General features: G+C 41.1%; 1 protein-coding gene across 4 annotated transcripts in view; it reads right to left on the bottom strand.

The window, feature by feature from the left end:
- The window catches only part of LOC126094452 (45 kDa calcium-binding protein), a 163786-nt gene that overhangs the window by 46084 nt on the left and 97714 nt on the right, over positions 1 to 19988 (bottom strand). The window lies entirely within an intron of this gene.

Genomic DNA, 19988 nt, shown 5'->3' with positions numbered 1-19988 from the left:
GAATTTTATTTTGTGTGAGAGCGTGTGTACAATGTGTCAATTTGAAGTTCTAGATTTGCATATTTTACTGATCACATTCCTTCTGCGTAACCTTTCATTGTTGTATCAATAGCTATTTGTATTAAGAAATTTCGAACATTCAAAAGTGCTGCAATAAACTTGTATTGTTATCGTCAATGATAGGCTTAAACTTAATTGTGCTTTTTTTTTTCTCGTTCAAAACAATAATTCTCCAATTTTACTGTACAATTATGTCAGAAATAAGTTATTTTTGAGAATTTTCATATGCTTACAAAACTACATTTTCATAAGTTACCGGTACAATTGTTTTGAATAAAATCAGTACTTCCGGTTCACAGTTCTGACAAAGAATACATCACTCCTGAATCTCACTGTATATCAACACAAATAAATGTGCAAGTGGAAGGTTCAGTGACAAGCTAGGCTGTGACATCCAAGACTTATGCCATAGGGCTGCAAACTGTATGGTCCCCCTAAATGGATCAGCTGTGCACTGCACAGCAGAGGCTGCTACGCAGGTGAGTGACAGTGTGTGGGGTGCACACAAAGTTTTTTTCAGATCAGGTGACTCTCCATCCAATCCAGATAATGACAGCTGTAGGAAACCCAGAAACATCAGTGTAAGATCAAAAGACACATCTCCACATGTGAAAATATCAAAATCCTAATGGTTAATTGCAAAACCTTCGTGACAAACTGCCAGAGTTTGAAGCTCTCCCCAAAAGCCATGAAGTTCACGTAATACTAGGTACAGAAAGTTGCCTGAGTCCTAAAATAGGTAGCAGTCAGATTTTAGAGGAAAATTTAAGTGTATATTGAAAGGATAGGCAAATGGGAAATTGAGGTATTGTATTTATCGCGGTAGACAAAAAACTCAGATCCACCGAGATAGAAACTGAAGCTGCACGTGAGATTGTTTGGGCAAGACCCAGTATCAGGGTTGAGCATAAAATGATAACTGGATCCTTCTATCAACCCCAGACTTATCTTCTAATGTAACCAAAAACTTGAGAAAAAGCCTCAGTTCATTTGTGCGTAAGTTCCCCAATCATACTATAATCATTGGTGGAGACTTTAATCATGCAACACTTAACAAAAATTACAATTTTGTTAATGGTGGCCATGATAACACATACTGTGAAACATGAAAATGCCTTCTCGGAAAACTACCTACAACAGATAGTTAGGAACACCACTCACGATGGAAATACAGGGTTTATCAAAAATAAAATCATAACTATTATGTTATTTGAGATATGTGCATGAAGAATATACTGTTGGAAAGAGCAGACTCTCAAGTTCTACTTGGTACCAGTTAGGTAGCAGTAGTATGTACCCACTTCAGTTCTAGTAAAAATGGTGTTAGGACAACAGAAAGCATTTTGTGTTCTATGTTTTGGAAAGTGCGGGTCAGTAATAACCGTTCAGTGCGACTTTCATACTAGGTGTGGTGTACATCCTCCTACAGCACACAGCATTAGATGATGGCATTAACAATTCCAAGAAACAGGTTGTTTGTGTAAAGGCAAATTGAAGGGCCGTCCCTGAACGTCTGACACAGACATCGAACACATCCGCCATAGTTTCACAAGGAGAACTAGGAGTCTACAGAAATGCATTCGCCTTGCAGCTCAACAGCTCAACAAGCCCCCAATGTCCGTCTGGCATGCGCTGCGTCGATGTTTACACATGAAGCCATACAAAATTCAGCTTCTGCAAGCTCTTCATGAAGGTGACAAACAACAACGTGTGGAGTTCTGTAATTTTGTGTTTGGTAAGATGTAGGATGACAGTTTTCTTCCATGCTTAGTGTTTAGAGATGAGGCTATTAGTGCACCAAAGTTAGTGTCCAGTCCCTAGTGAAAGAGACAAGAAATGAAACTGGGGGTGGCAGCGGAAAAGCTGAAATGGAAACCAAGGAGCACTGCCCCAATTTTATTCTCCTGCCACTGAAGAGATGAATGAAATAAGTACTAGCATCAGTGGTGTTGAGAAACGATTGAAATCATTAAAACTGAACAAAGCGCCAGGGGCCGATGGAATACCTGTGAGATTCAATGGAATACCTGTGAGATTCTTTACTGAATTTGTGGCTGAGTAATCCCCTCTCCCTACTATAATTTTGATAAGTCCCTTGAAGAAAAACCCATGCCCAATTCTTGGAAAAAAGCACAGGTAACACCTACCTACAAGAAGGGTAGCAGAAGTGACCCACAAAACTATCGTCCACTACCCTTTACATTGATTTGTTGTAGAATGTTAAAACGTATTCCGAGCTCAAACATAATGAGGTATCTTGAACAGAATGACCTTCTCAGTGCCAGCTAGAATGGATTCTGCAGGGAGGATGCAGCATGTTCCTTTAGATGGGCAGTCATCGTCAGATGTAGAAGCAACTTTGGAAGTGCCCCAGGGAAGTGTGTTTGGACTCTTGCTGTTCATGTTATATACTAATAACCATGCAGATAACATTAACAGTAACCTCAGACTTTTAGCAGATGATGCAGTTATCTATAATGAAGTACAATCTGAAGGAAGCTGCATAAATTTTCAGTCATATTTTGATAAGATTTCAAAGTGATGCAAATATTGGCAACTTGCTTTCAATGTTCAGAAATGTAAAATTGTGCACTTCACAAAATGAAAAAAAAGTAGTATCCTATGATTATTATATCAATGAATCACTGTTAGAATCGGCCACCTCATACAAATACTCCCTGTAACACTTTGTGGGGATATGAAATGGAATGACCACATAGGCTCAGTTGTGAGTAAAGCAGGTGGTAGACTTCGGTTTATTGGTAGAGTACTGGGGAAGTGCAATCAGTGTATGCAGGAGACTGCTTACAAATCACTCATATAACTGGTTCTAAAATATTGCTTAAGTGCGTGAAACTCACACCAAATATGACTAACACGGGATATTAAATGTATACAGAGAAGGGCAGCATGAATAGTAACAGGTTTGTTTGATCTGTGTGAGATTGTCACAGAGATATTGGAGGGAACTAAATTGGAACACTCTTGAAGATAGACGTAAACTATCCCGAGAAAGCCTATTAATTAAATTTTAAGTACTGATTCTAGAAATATACTACAATCTCCCATGTATCACTTACATAGGGATTGTAAGGATAAGATTAGAACTTATTACTGCACACACAGCAGCATTCAAAAAATAATTCTTGGTGCACTCATTGCGGGAATGGAACCGGAAGGAACCCTAATAACTGCCACAGTGGGACATACTCTCTGCCATGCACTTCATGCTGGTTTGCAGGATGCAGATGTAGATGTAGATGTTGTTGCTGTGTCAGTGGGTTAGATGAAGACTTTTTGACTGAAGAGTTCAATTCAGAAGCTACTGTTGTAGTTATTACCACTTTAATATAGGTATCAGCATTTTTGTACAGTTCATATAGGACTACTGCAAATGTAGTTTTAGAGAAACTGGACCTGTTGTTACACCTGCTGAAACCATACTGACTAATTGTGATATTGTAGTAGGGGGAATGTGAATTAAGATCTTAAAGTGACAAGAGATAAGCATAGTCCGACAGTGAATTAAAAAATATATTGAAAGAGTTAATTTAACAATGTGCCAATTACAAACACACCCAATATCTGATGTGTTTAAAGATTTTTTTTAATTATGAGAGAGCTGTGTGATGAAACAGTATTTCCCTTTTCTGTCAACAGGCTGTAAGTTAGGACGAAATTGTTCACCTCAAAAATTCATCTTTTGGATAGACTAGTTTCAGCAGGGCTATGACACAAACGATTATATTTCCATTATTAATTTGTGAGTCAAATTAATACCTGAAATTTTTTAAAATGATTTTTGAAACTATTTATGACAGTAATTTAAAGTAAAAGACAAATGTTTCAAAAATATACAAAATATTCAAAAAATACACAAAACTGATTCTTAGTCATCTACTCATCATACCAATACGAAAAACTGATATATGTTGTTCTCAGACTGCAGCATCAGCATCCTTTCCAGCATTTGTGTTTGTTGCACAACACCTATCTGCTGAACAGCAATGTATCCTAATATAGATTTTATTGTTGCATACAAAAGACCGGATATATGAAGTTTTTATTTCAGTCATCAACCCTGAGAATTGTTTGATGCAGCTCGCAATTCACTTCACTTGCAGCTATCCTCTTAATTTCAGTATGACAGCTGCATGTTACATGATCACCAATTTACCTCTTATACTCTAATCTAGGTCTTCCCCTGTGATTATTTCCTCCCACCATCTATTCAATTAGAAATTTTAGTAATATAATCATGATGCCCTACCCCCAAAAACACATTATTTTCAAACCAATAAAGAACATTGTGCAACCTAGGACTCTTTTTTAATATTTATAACATTATACGGTTGCCGTACCTCCATGTCAAAATGGACTGGAATAAATTTTACATCTAGTTATTTCATTTGTTTCTTCCCCACTGCTAACATTTCTCACTCAAGTGCTACATACATAGTTTTTAGGGAATCTTTTTCTGGTCAGAAGACTTACATTTTTTATGTTAACAGCTGTTTATTTTTATGCACAGCACCTTTGCTTTGTCGAGTGTTTTTCTTACTAGACAGCAAAATTTGTCATTTTATTCACAAGTCTTTTGTTCAAGTTTAATATCTTCCAACTAACATGTACACCAACCACATTCACCATTACATCAGTTTCCTTCTTGTCTGTCTGCATATTATATCCATCAGCTAGCATTTACTCCAAATCGTTAAGCAGCTGATTACTTTCAGCAATTATTGCTATGTTATCAGAGAACCATATCATGTAGAGTTTTTGTCATTTACAACTTGAAGACAGTTCTTTATTTCCCTCATTTCAGCTTAAATGTAAAGATTTATAATTAGTGGTGACAATGAGCAACTCCGCCTTGTACTTTCCCTGATTTTAACATTTTGTGTTATTTCAAGTGCTGATTATTCCAATCTGCTGTGCATAAACATAGTGTATTACACTTACATTGCTGCAATTGATTTCACAATTCTTAATTAGCTTATCTTAAAGTAGGAAAGAGTATAAAAATCCATTCACACACAAGCAAGCACACCTCATGCACACATGATCGCCAACTCCAGCATCTTGGGTCAGAATGCAACATCATGTGGGATCCAAGTACCAATCTTGAGTTGAGCGGGGAACGGAAAGGTATAGTTGTGATTGGTGGGGAGAGAGAGAAATGCTGTCTGGGGGAGTGTGCAGGGAGTAGCCTGCCAACAGGTGCAGGCGCAGCATCAGGAGGTTGTGGGGCAAGAACATTTGGGGGGGGGGGGGGGGGGCAGGGGAGGGGGGGGGTGAGGGGGAGGCAGAGGAACAGGGAAAGATGGGCAGATGTGTTTGCAGAGGGCTGCAGATAACCAGGGGGGGGGGGGGGACATGAGCATGGGGAGGAGATGATAGGACAGAGTGGATGCAAACTGTTGGGTGGAGGGTGTGAGGAGAGTATGTCACGATAGGTTGAGGGCAGGATAATTAACAGCAGTGGAGAATGTGTTGTAAGGATAACCCCCATCTGTGCAGTTCAGAAAAACTGGTGATGGAGGGGAGGATTCAGATGGCTCAGGTAGTGAAGCAGCCATTGGTATCAAGTGTGTTATGTTCAGCTGCATGTTGTGCCGGAGGGGAGGATCCAGATGGCTCAGGTAGTGAAGCAGCCATTGGTATCAAGTGTGTTATGTTCAGCTGCATGTTGTGCCACAGGATGGTGTATTTTGCTATTGGTCACAATTTGGCGTTGGCCATACATCCTGGTGGACAGCTGGTTGGTAGTCATACCAACATAAAAAGCTGTGCAATGATTGTAGCAGAGCTGGAAAATAACATGTCTGTTTTCACAGATGGCCTGACCCCCTGATGGAGTAGGATAAACTTGTAACAGAACTAGAATAGAAAGTGCTGGGTGGGTGGGTTGGGCAGGTTTCATACCTGGGTCTTCTGCGGGGATGTGATCCTTGTGGAAAGGGATTGAGGTTGGCATAGGGACAGACTAGGATGTTGTGGAGGTTGAGTGAGTGATAGAACACCACTTTAGGTGAGGTGGGAAGTATCTCGGATAGGATGTACCTCATTTCAGGGCATGATGATAGGTAATCAAAGCCCTGGGTGAAGGATGTGGTTCCGTTGTTCCAGACTGGGATGGTACTGAGTGAAGCAAGGGACAGTCCTTTATGGCTGGTTCTTGGTGATGGTGGGAGGACTGTGGGTGTGAGGGGAATGGCACAGGAGATATGTCTGCGGACTAGGTTTGGGGGATAGTGTCTGTCTGTGAAGGCCTTGGTGAGATCCTCAGCATACTGAGCAAGGGAGTTTTTGTCACTGCAGATGTGGCCAGGCTATACAGGAGGGATTTTTTGATGTGAAAGGGATGACATCTGTCAAAATACAGGTACTGTTGGTGGTTGGCATGTTTAACAGAGACAGAGGTGCAGATGAAGCCATCAGAGAGGAGGAGATTGACATCTAGGAAGGTGGCACACTGGTTTGAGGAGGACCACATGAATGGATAGGAAAGAAGGTGTTCAAGGAACAAAGATAGAGTGTCTTGGCCCTGAGTCAAGATCATGAATATATAATCAATGAACCTGAACCAGACTAGGGGTTTGGTGTGTTTGGAGGTTAGGAAGTTCTTCTCTAGATGGCCCCTATAAAGGTTGGCACAGGAAGGTGCCATGCACATGCCCATGGCTGTACGGCGGATTTGTTTATATACCTTCCTGTGTGAAGCTGTAAGCTGTGTGAGGAATGAAGCAGTGAGTCTGGAGTCTGAAGGACAATGGGAAAGGTAGCGTTCAGTAGTGGTAAGACCATGGGCATGTGGGATGTTGGTGTATGGGGACATGGCATCAACAATGAAGAGTAGGACTCCAGAAGGTAAAGAGGTGGGAATGATGGAGAGTTGGTGAAGGAAGTGGTTGGTGTCATTGATGTGGGAGGCTAGATTACGGGCAATTGGTTGGAGGTGTTGGTTAATGAGGGCCGAAACATTCAGTGGGGCACAAAACCAGCCACAACGGGGTGTCCACAATTGTTAGGTTTGTGGATTTTGGGGAGGACGGAAATGGATTCTTGGGAAATATTCTGGGAAGGGCCTAAGGCTTTAAGAGGGACTGGAGCTTGTGTTGGACTTCTGGAATGGGATCATTCTGGCAGAGGTTAAAGGTGGAGGAGTCAGATAATTAGTGGAGGCCTTCTGCCAGGTAGTCACTGCAATTCATAATGACAGCAGAGGAACCTTTGTCTGCAGGTATGATGATCAGGTCAGGATTTGTTTTGAGGTTGTGTGTGGCTATTCTTTCTTCTAATGAAAGGCTGGTGCTCTGAGGAAGGGACCTGGGGAGGGATGGTGAGGCTAAGCTGGAGGTAAGGAATTCTCGGAAGTGACTAGTGGGTGGTTAGGTGGGAGGGGGCACATCACAGTTGGATGGTGGTATGAAATAGAAGAGGCAGGGTTCAATGTTGAAATTAGAGAGATTTTATGATATTGCAGTGCATGTGTTATTCTGATTACGATGCACTGTGATGACTACAGCTGTTACGAAACACATCCAATGAGTTCACAGTTGCAAATAAGAACTTCCATCAGCTACAGAATGGAATGACAACAATGACAATTTGTGCCGGACCGGGACTCGCCTAAGGCATCTGCTCGCGATAAGCAGGAACTCCAGCTTCGAGTCCTGGTCTGGCACAAATTTTCATTGTTATCATTCCATTCTACAGCTGATGGTAGTCCTTATTCACAACTGTGAATTCATTTGATGTGCAACTGTGAATTCATTTGATGTGTAGAGTTGTCTTGGTCAGAGGGATTGGCGGGAAAGAAGTGCTTGCATTCCATGGATCAGAAGAAGCAGAGTAGGTCTTTGACACATCCAGCATGGTTAAATTTCTGTGTAGGGCTAATGGTGAGACCTTCAGATAGGATTGAAACTTCTGTGGAACTAAGGGTTTTGATGGAAAGGTTAAGAACATTGTTACAGAAATGTTTTGCCTCTGGATTTGGTGGAGAGTTGGTAGGGAGTTTTAGGGGATGTGGCAAGTTGAAAAGATCAGCTAGGCAGGGTTTACCTGCTATGAGGGGTGGGCGAAGAAGAACACTGTGGGTGCAATAGGGGTTGGATAGTGGTGCCCCAAGGTGGCAGTAAGATGTCAGCAGGAAGGATAACTTATGGAGGTGGTGCCTGGAATGCTCCTCCAGGTGCTGGAGAGCAAGGGATTCATTTCAGAGATGTGATGTATGGAGTAGAGATTGGAAAGTAGCAGTATCTAGCAGAAGGAGCAGAGGTGGTTCTGGGATGCCTGTGACATGGAAATGGGTTTTTGCAGTACCAGGTTTGTGAGGGCCATGGATGGCAAAATTTGAAAAGGTGTAGGTCATTGTGAAAGGACAGGTGGGATCTTTACAGTCAGGCTGTTTGGAGGGGATTCCACAGTTTAGGCGGCATTTGAGAAACAGGATGTGGGACTGTGTTTTAGCCAGGGAAAGGGATACTTTTCTGAACTGACGCAGAAAGATGGAGCAAGGGTCCATTGTGGCTGGAATGGTGTAAAGGAATGGGAATGACACAGAAAGTGGTGAAGTAGGTGTTGATGGTCTTGACAGAGGCTATATAAGGAAAAAGATGAGCAAAAAATTCATAAAGACACACAGAAACACATACAGATACACAAAAATAAACAAAGATATATAAATATATGCATAAATATAAAAATACGCAAAAATACATGAAACCAAGCGCAAAATACGTTAAAAGTGTACAGAAACATGGGTCAAAAAGGAACAATGAGGTGTGTGTGTGTGTGTGTGTGTGTGTGTGTGTGTGTGTGTGTGTGTGTGTGTCGTGATAAGCGTAGAGAGAGGGTGGGAGGATGGGTTATATCAAGGATCAAAAGTTCGTGTGGTATGGGCAGTTGTGAAAAACGAAACACTGAAGTATGTTGGGATGAGAGATGAGGTGCAATCAGTAGGAACAAACATAATTATAACTACCAGAAGAAAGAATCTGCAGCATTAAATGAGCCATCAGCAGACCACATGGTTATGAAATCTGTGTTGTGTGGGGACGATCGTTAATACTGTGTGGCTCCGAAGTGGATGCAGTTTGGAAGGTGGTCAATAAACTTAGGAAACACGAGACAGAACAGATACTGAGAAGACTAATGCTATAGAGAAAAGTAACAATGGAAAACATCACAGGGTTGTAGGATGGAAGAAAGCAGTTCAGCAAATATCAGACATTGGAAGCTCTAGGTAGGCATATCAACAATGTAGGAAAAGACAAGATTGTTACTTACCATAAAGAAGACACATCAAGTTGCAGACAGGTCCAATTAAAAGACATTCACATACAGCGTTTGGCCACAGCCTTCATCAGTAAAACACACAAACACACACACACACACACACACACACACACACACACACACAAGCACGCACACACACAAACATGTACACATGACTGCCAACTCCAGCATCTCAAGCCAGAATGCAACACCATGTGAGGTGCAAGCAGCAATCTGGAGGGGTTGGGAAAGGGGAAGGGATAGTTGTGTATGGGAGGGGAGAGTGACAAATGATCTGGGCTCAGGCCAAGACACCCTATCTTTGTTCCTTCAAAACCTCAACACTGCCTGGATGTTGACATTCTCCTTCCTGATGGCTTCATCTACACCTCTGTCCACATTAAACCCACCAACCACCAACAGTACCTACATTTTGACAGCTGTCATCCCTTTCACACCAAAAACTTCCTTCAATATAGCCTGGCCACCCAGGGACAGTGTATCTGGAATGACAAAAACTCCCTTGCTCATTATGCTGAGGATCTCACAAAGGCCTTCACAGACAGACACTGTCCCCCAGACCCAGTCCGCAAACAGATCTCCCCTGCCATTTCCCTCATGCTCCCAATCCTCCCACGATCACCAAGAACCGGCCACAAAGGACTGTCCCTTGCTTCACTCAGTACCACCAAGGTCTGGAACACCTGGACCACATGTTTTGACAGGGCTTTGATTACCTATCATTGTGCCCGGAAATGAGGGACATCCTAGCCAAGATACTTCCCACCCCTCCTCAAGTGGTGTTCTGTGATCCACCCAAGCTCCACAACATCCCAGTCCATCCCTATGCCAGTTCCAATCCCAACCCCTTTCCATAAGGATCATAATCCTGTGTAAGACTCAGGTACAAAACCTGCACAATTGGTCCACTCAGCACTTCCTATTCCAGTCATGTTACAGAATTATCCTACCCCACCCGGGTCAGGCCATCTGTGAAAGCAGCCATGTCATTTACCAGCTCTGCTGCAGTCACTGCACAGATTTTTATGCTGGTATGACTACTAACCAGCTGTCTACCAGAATGAACAGCCACCACCAAACTGTGGCCAACTGCAAAACAGACCACCCTGTGGCACAACATGCAGCTGAACATAACACACTTGATATCAATGGCTGCTTCACTACTGAAGCCATTTAGATCCTTCCCTCCACCACCAGCTTTTCTGAACTCTGCACACACTCTCTGCTCCTGTAATTATTCCGGCCTCAACCTATGGTAACATACTGTCCCCACACCCTCCATCCAACAGTTTTCACCCCCTGTGTCCTATCATCTCCTCCCCATTCTCATCTCCCACCCCCTTTATTTCTTGCCCTCTGCCAATGCTTCCACCCATCTTTCCCCACTCCTGTCCTGTTTGTGTGTGTGTGTGTGTGTGTGTGTGTGTGTGACACTTGCTGATGAAGGCTGTGGCCAAAAGCTATACATGAGTGTCTTTTAATTGTGTCTGTCTACAACTTGATGCAGCATAAGACAATATAGATGAAATATTCATCTTATTTCCTACAAAAGTATTCGTTACCTGTAACTGTCTTTCAGGACCCCCAACAAAGCATTGGATCCTGTACTGTGCAAGCACACAATGGAATGGCTGAAGTGCCAGGAAATGTTTGATAACACCATACTCCACAACAGATGACACACTGGTTCAAAATAAGGAGAAGTGTTGAACAATAAAGTTGGCTCTCACTTTCTTATTCATTCTCATAACAGATTCAAGTTTTAAAAAGCAATCAAAGAAAGGATACAGCACCTAAAACCTTAGTCTTCTCCAATGATGTAAAGGTAACAGTAATGGAGGCACAAGCTGAACTAGATCTCAGACATGAAGAATTAATGACATGACAGTAGATTTATTGTTGAGCGCAAATTCTCAAACGGTCTATCTAAGAATTGGAGGTGAAGAGATGGAGATTTTAGACAATGTACATGCTTAGATGGTGTTGTCTCTTTGGATAACATCACACACTAACTTACTGACAACAGGACACAAAAAGTTTCCAAATTCTGAAATGTAGTACATACTGTATTTTGGGGGTGAACATTTTCATGTGATTCCAAGATCAGTCCACACAAAACCTACCTTGAACCTAAATAGGTATATCTACTGGAGGCAGAAACAATTACTGGACAAAATAAGTTTCATATCGCAGTGACAGAAAATTTCCTCTTCTTGCCTACAGAAGACAAAAATACATAAAATAAGAATGAACAGATACAACAGCATCTGGGAGTGGAAAGAAATCTGATAGAGCTCCTGGTAGTAAAGCAGTTACAGTGTTATGGCCACACTTGGAGAATTGGTCCCCACACAAAATCTTGAATACATTTCAGTCTAAATGTTCCTTGGAAGATCTCATGATAACCGGGGAAAGTAGAGCTTTAAGCACCTTATTATTCACCACAGGACTTCTGGAGTGTACAATGCTCTAACTGTTCCTTAGAGTTAGAGGAAGAGTTCTTGATGGTTAAGAGAATCAGAGCTTAAAAGACCTCAGGACTAGAGATGGCAATTGGTATCAAATATATGAACGGCTAATGTAGCTCGACAAATGACTGTGGAGAATGAAATGGAGCAGAAAAATGATCATTATAATCTCAAACCTTTTAGATCTTATCATGAAAAATTGGCAGGCTGTGTGTGTGTGTGTGTGTGTGTGTGTGTGTGTGTGTGTTAGTACATAAAAATCTAGTTAAAGAGCAAGTTAATGAGCAACAATGGTATTATTTTAGTTCTAATAAGAATTAAAATAATCTGTCCTGTTTTCAAAATCTCACACTCTATTAAATGTGATAATCATAATCTCCCTTCATTCTATTACTGACCTCAACATCATAAAATTTGTTAATACAGGGCTATTACAAATGATTGAAGCGATTTCATAAAATCACTGTAGCTCCATTCATTGACATATGGTCACGGCACACTACAGATACATGGAAAAACTCATAAAGTTTTGTTTGGCTGAAGCCGCACTTCAGGTTTCTGCCATCAGAGCGCTCGAGAGCGCAGTGAGACAAAATGGCGACAGGAGCTGAGAAAGCGTATGTCGTGCTTGAAATGCACTCACATCAGTCATTCATAACAGTGCAACGACACTTCAGGACGAAGTTCAACAAAGATCCACTAACTGCTAACTCCATTCGGCGATGGTATGCGCAGTTTAAAGCTTCTGGATGCCTCTGTAAGGGGAAATCAACGGGTCGGTCTGCAGTGAGTGAAGAAACGATTGAACACGTGCGGGGAAGTTTCACGCGTAGACCCGCGAAAAATTGGCTCATGCCACAACTGGAGACCGACAGCGCCGACTTCATCTTTCAACAGGATGGTGCTCCACCGCACTTCCATCATGATGTTCGGCATTTCTTAAACAGGAGATTGGAAAACCGATGGATCAGTCGTGGTGGAGATCATGATCAGCAATTCATGTCATGGCCTCCACGCTCTCCCGACTTAACCCCATGTGATTTCTTTCTGTGGGGTTATGTGAAAGATTCAGTGTTTAAACCTCCTCTACCAAGAAACGTGCCAGAACGGCGAGCTCACATCAACGATGCTTTTGAACTCATTGATGGGGACATGCTGCGCCGAGTGTGGGAGGAACTTGATTATCGGCTTGATGTCTGCTGAATCACTAAAGGGGCACATATCGAACATTTGTGAATGCCTAAAAAAACTTTTTGAGTTTTTGTATGTGTGTGCAAAGCATTGTGAAAATATCTCAAATAATGAAGTTATTGTAGAGCTGTGAAATTGCTTCAATCATTTGTAATAACCCTGTAGTATAAATTGCACAGTATTATCAACACAAAATCAAACAGGGATACTGCAAAAGCAGGACTAACTATAAATAAGTAGAGAAGGAATTAGCATATTTCATCAAAATATAAGGTATTGGAGATAAAGTTAGCAAACTGCTTATAGATGTTGACTCTGAAATTATCAGTATATCAGAGCACCATTTAAATAATTTGACAATTCAGAGGCTTCCTTTACCAGGATACGGATTAGCTGGCTGTTTTTCAAGGAGTTCCTTGTGGAGTGGGGGAGTGGCCACGTACATAAAAAACAGTATTCCATTTGAATCCATAGACATATCATGGCACTGCACTGAACAGGCATTTGAATGTTGTGCAAGCGCAGCTGAAATTAGTGAAACTGAACTTCTAATTTTTGTTGTTTACTGGTTTCCTAAGTCTGACTTCAGAGCATTTCTGCTCAAGATAGAGTGGATTCTTGGTTCACTTTACAGGAAGTACCAAAAATTAGTTATGTGTGGTGACTTCAACACTGATTTTGTATACGATTGTGCAAGAAAAAGGGATGTTGGTGGATCTCCTAAATTCATATGACCTGATGCAGACTGTGTTTTTTCCAACTAAGGTGCAGGGGAACAGTAGCACAGCCATAGACAATATTTTTATTCATTCTTCATTACTAGATGGACATTCTGTTAGTAAAAGGGTGAATGGCCTTTCAAACCATGATGCACAAATTTTAACAGCAAAAGACCTTTGTACTCAAACAAATGTCACATATGAAACTTCCTGGCAGATTAAAACTGTGTGCCAGACTGAGACTCGAAATCAGGACCTTTGCCTTTCGCGGGCAAGTGCTCTACCAACTGAGCTACCCAAACATGACTCACACAGCATCCCCACAGCTTTACTTCTGCCAGTACCTCGCCTCCTACCTTCCAAACTTCACAGAAGCTCTCCTCCGAACCTTGCAGAAGGTATTTTCACGTTGCCCTCTCTATATCTATATTCTTTACTGTCATTTCTTGTTAACAATATCAGCTTATTCCCAAGAATAAGCAGCTTTCATTCAGTAATACTTGGCAGAAATCCAACCAGCATTTGGATCGGAACTTCCTTAACTCTCATGCTGAAAGGTGTGCAGTATACTGCTGTATCCATTTCCAGTAAACTACCAAAAGAATTCAAAAATCTTAGGAGTAATCCACAAGCTTTTAAATCAAGATGAAGTGTTTCCTCATGGGTCACTCCTTTATTCTGTTAATGAGTTCCTTGAAAAATTAAGCTGATTCTTATGTTACATTGTTGATTGCATTTACTTAAACTTATGGCTTGATGTTTTCTGGGTTCATAAACATTTTTATTTTTATCTGTTATTACTTTTATGTTGTAATTTCATGCACTGACACGTTCCATGACCTTGGATATTTGCTCCTCAATTTAATCCTATGGAACTTGATGTGGTGTTGTTGTTGTTGTGGTCTTCAGTCCTGAGACTGATTTGATGCAGCTATCCATGCTACTCTATCCTGTGCAAGCTTCTTCATCTCCCAGTACCTACTGAAACCTAAATCCCTCTGAATCTGCTTACTGTAGTCATCTCTTGGTCTCCGTCTATGACTTTTACCCTCCACGCTGCCCTCCAATACTAAATTGGTGATCCCTCGATGTCTCAGAAATGTGTCCTACCAACCAATCCCTTCTTCTAGTCAAGTTGTGCCACAAACTTCTCTTCTCCCCAATTCTATTCAATGCCTCCTCATTAGTTATGTGATCTACCCATCTAATCTTCAGCATTCTTCTGTAGCACCACATCTTGAAAGCTTCTATTCTCTTCTTGTCTAAACTATTTATCGTCCATGTTTCACTTCCATACACGGCTACACTCCATACAAATACTTTCAGAAACGACTTCCTGACATTTAAATCAATACTCAACGTTAACAAATTTTTCTTCTTCAGAAACGCTTTCCTTGCCATTGCCAGTCTACATTTTATATCCTCTCTACTTTGACCATCATCAGTTTACTCCCCAAATAGCAAAACTGCTTTACTACTTTAAGTGGCTCATTTCGTAACCTAATTCCCTCAGCATCACCTGACTTAATTCAACTACATTCCATTATCCTCGTTTTGCTTTTGTTGATGTTCATCTTATACCCTCCTTTCAAGACACTGTCCACTCCATTCAACTGCTCTTCCAAGTCCTTTGCTGTCTCTGACAGAATTACAGTGTCATCGGCGAACCTGAAAGTTTTTATTTCTTCTCCATGGATTTTAATACCTACTCCGAACCTTTCTTTTGTTTCCTTTATTGCTCGCTCAATATACAGATTGAATAACATTGGGGATAGGCTACAACCCTGTCTCACTCCCTTCCCAACCACTGCTTCCCTTTCATACCCCTCGACTCTTATAACTGCCATCTGGTTTCTGTACAAATTGTAAATAGCCTTTTGCTAACTGTATTTTACCCCTGCCACCTTCAGAATTTGAAAGAGAGTATTCCAATCAACATTGTCAAAAGCTTTCTCTAAGTCTACAAATGCTAGAAATGTAGGTTTGCCTTTCCTTAATCTTTCTTCTAAGATAAGTCGTAGGGACAGTATTGCCTCACGTGTTCCAATATTTCTACGGAATTCAAAACTGATCTTCCCCGAGGTCGACTTCTATCAGTTTTTCCATTCGTCTGTAAAGAATTCGCATTAGTATTTTGCACCTGTGACTAATTAAACTGACAGTTCGGTAATTTTTACATCTGTCAACACCTGCTTTCTTTGGGATTGGAATTATATTCTTCTTGAAGTCTGAGGGTATTTCGCCTGTCTCTTACATCTTGCTCACCAGATGGTAGAGTTTTGTCGGAACTGGCTCTCCCAAGGCTGTCAGTAGTTCTAATGGAATGTTGTCTACTCCGGGAGCCTTGTTTCGACTCAGGTCTTTCAGTGCTCTGTCAAACTCTTCATGCAGTATCATACCTCCCATTTCATCTTTATCGACATCCTCTTCCAATTCCATAATATTCTCCTCAAGTACATCGCCCTTGTATAAACACTCTATATACTCCTTCCACCTTTCTGCTTTCCCTTCTTTGCTTAGAACTGAGTTTCCATCTGAGCTCTTGATATTCATGCAAGTGGTTCTCATTTCTCCAAAGGTCTCTTTAATTTTCCTGTAGGCAGTATCTATCTTACCCCTAGTGAGATAAGCCTCTACATCCTTACATTTGTCCAATAGCCATCCCTGCTTGGCCATTTTGCACTTCCTGTCGATATCATTTTTGAGACGTTTCTATTCCTTTTTGCCTGCTTCATTTACTGCATTTTTATATTTTCTCCTTTCATCAATTAAATTAAATATATATTCTGTTGCCCAAGGGTTTCTACTAGCCCTCGTCTTTTTACCTATTTGATCCTCTGCTGCCTTCAGTATTTCATCCCTCAGAGCTACCCATTCTTCTTCTACTGTATTTCTTTTCCCCATTCCTGTCAATTGTTCCCTTATGCTTTCCATGAAACACCATACAACCTCTGGTTCTTTCAGTTTATCCAGGTCCCATCTCCATAAATTCCCACCTTTTTGCAGTTTCTTCAGTTTTAATCTACAGTTCATAACCAATAGATTGTGGCCAGAGTCCACATCTGCCCCTGGAAATGTCTTGCAATTTAAAACCTGGTTCCTAAATCTCTGTCTTACCATTATGTGATACCTTTTAGTATCTCCAGGGTTCTTCCATGTATACAACCTTCTTTCATGATTCTTGAACCAAGTGTTAGCTATGATTAAATTATGCTCTTCACAAAATTCTACCAGGTGGCTTCCTCTTGCATTTCTTAGCCCCAATCCATGTTCACCTACTATGTTTCCTTCTCTCCCTTTTCCTACTCTCGAATTCCAGTCACCCATGACTATTAAATTTTTGTCTCCCTTCACCATCATCATCATCATCATCATCATCATCATCATCATTTAAGACTGATTATGCCTTTCAGCGTTCAGTCTGGAGCATAGCCCCCCTTGTACAGTTCCTCCATGATCCCCTATTCAGTGCTAACTTTGGTGCCTCTTCTGATGTTAAACCTATTACTTCAAAATCATTCTTAACCGAATCCAGGTACCTTCTCCTTGGTCTGCCCCGACTCCTCCTACCCTCTACTGCTGAATCCATGAGTCTCTTGGGTAACCTTGCTTCTCCCATGCGTGTAACATGACCCCACCATCTAAGCCTGTTCGCCCTGACTGCTACATCTATAGAGTTCATTCCCAGTTTTTCTTTGATTTCCTCATTGTGGACACCCTCCTGCCATTGTTCCCATCTACTAGTACCTGCAATCATCCTAGCTACTTTCATATCCGTAACCTCAACCTTGTTGATAAGGTAGCCTGAATCCACCCAGCTTTCGCTCTCATACAACAAAGTTGGTCGAAAGATTGAACGGTGTACAGATAACTTAGTCTTGGTACTGACTTCCTTCTTGCAGAAGAGAGTAGATCATAGCTGAGCGCTCACTGCATTAGCTGTGCTACACCTCGCTTCCAGTTCTTTCACTATGTTGCCATCCTGTGAGAATATGCATCCTAAGTACTTGAAACCGTCCACCTGTTCTAACTTTGTTCCTCCTATTTGGCACTCAATCCGTTTACATTTCTTTCCCACTGACATTACTTTCGTTTTGGAGATGCTAATCTTCATACCATAGTCCTTACATTTCTGATCTAGCTCTGAAATATTACTTTGCAAACTTTCAATCGGATCTGCCATCACAACTAAGTCATCCGCATATGCAAGACTGCTTATTTTGTGTTCATGTATCTTAATCTCACCCAGACAGTCTATTGTTTTCAACATATGATTCATAAATAATATGAACAACAGTGGAGACAGGTTGCAACCTTGTCTTACCCCTGAAACTACTCTGAACCATGAACTCAATTTACCGTCAACTCTAACTGCTGCCTGACTATCCATGTAAAGACCTTTAATTGCTTGCAAAAGTTTGCCTCATATTCCATAATCTTGTAGAACAGACAATAACTTCCTCCTAGGAACCCGGTCATATGCCTTTTCTAGATCTATAAAGCATAGATACAATTCCCTGTTCCACTCATAACACTTCTCCATTATTTGCCGTAAGCTAAAGATCTGTTCCTGACAACCTCTAAGAGGCCTAAACCCACACTGATTTTCATCCAATTGGTCCTCAACTAATACTCGCACTTTCCTTTCAACAATACCTGAGAACATTTTACCCACAACACTGATTAAAGAGATACCTCTGTAGTTGTTACAATCTTTTCTATTTCCATGTTTAAAGATTGGTGTGATTGCTGCTTTTGTCCAGTCTGATGGAACCTGTCCCGACTCCCAGGCCATTTCAATTATCCTGTGTAGCCATTTAAGACCTGACATTCCACTGTATTTGATGAGTTCCGACTTAATTTCATCCACCCCGGCTTCTTTATTGCACTGTAATATATTGACAATTTTCTCCACTTCCTCAAATGTGATCCTATTTCCATCATCATTCCTATCCCATTGTACATCGAAATCTGAAATATTACTGATCGTATTTTCACCTACATTGAGCAACTCTTCAAAATATTCCCTCCATCTGCCCAAGGCATCCACAAGATTCACCAGCAGTTTTCCTGACCTGTCCAAAATACTTGTCATTTCCTTCTAACCTCCCTTTCGAAGACTGCTAATTACACTCCAGAATGGTTTTCCAGCAGCTTGACCCATAGTCTCCAACCTGTTTCCAAAGTCTTCCCACGATTTCTTCTTGGATGCTGCAATTATCTGTTTGGCTTTGTTTCTTTCTTCAACATAATTTTCTCTGTCTACCTGGGTTCTGGTATGTAGCCATTTTTGATACGCCTTCTTTTTACTTTTACAGGCTGCCTTGACTGTATCATTCCACCAAGCTGTTTGCTTCATCCTACTTTTACACACTACTGTTCCAAGACATTCTTTAGCCACTTCTAGTACTGTGTCCCTGTACCTTGTCCATTCCTTTTCCAATGACTGTAATTGACTACATTCAACTAAATGGTACCTTTCTGAGATCGCTGTTATGTACTTGTGCCTGATTTCCTTATCCTGAAGTTTCTCCACTCTTATCCTCCTACAAATGGACCTGACCTCCTGCACTTTCAGCCTCACAATCCCAATTTCACTGCAGATTAAATAATGATCAGTGTCATCAAAGAATCCCCTGAATACACATGTGTCTCTCACAGCCTTCCTGAATTCCTGATCTGTTATTATATAGTCAATGACAGATCTGGTTCCCCTGCCTTCCCAAGTATACCGGTGAATGTTCTTATGTTTAAAAAAGGAGTTTGTGATTACTAAGCCCATACTGGCACAGAAATCCAAGAGTTGTTTCCCATTCCTGTTGGCCTCCATATCCTCTCCAAATTTACCCATAACCTTTTCATACCCTTCTGTTCGATTTCCAATCCTGGCGTTAAAATCACCCATGAGCAGAACACTGTCCTTGTCCTTTACTCTAACAACTACATCACTGAGTGCCTCATAAAAACTATCCACCTTATCTTGATCTGTCCCTTCACAATGAGAATATACTGACACAATCCTAATTTTCTTGCTAGACACTGTCAAATCTATCCACATCAGTTGTTCGTTTACATACCTTATTGCAACTATGCTGGGTTCCATTTCTTTCCTGATGTAAAGCCCTTCACTACCTGATTAATTTCTATTATCTCATCATACATTTCATCAATTTCTTCGTTATCTGCAGAGCTAGTTGGGATATAAACTTATACTATTGTAGTAGGCATGGGCTTTGTGTCTATGTAT

The sequence above is a fragment of the Schistocerca cancellata genome, chromosome 8, assembly GCF_023864275.1.
Source record: "Schistocerca cancellata isolate TAMUIC-IGC-003103 chromosome 8, iqSchCanc2.1, whole genome shotgun sequence".
NCBI classification, from domain to species: Eukaryota; Metazoa; Arthropoda; class Insecta; order Orthoptera; family Acrididae; genus Schistocerca; species Schistocerca cancellata.
This window is presented reverse-complemented; position numbering and strand designations above follow the sequence as displayed.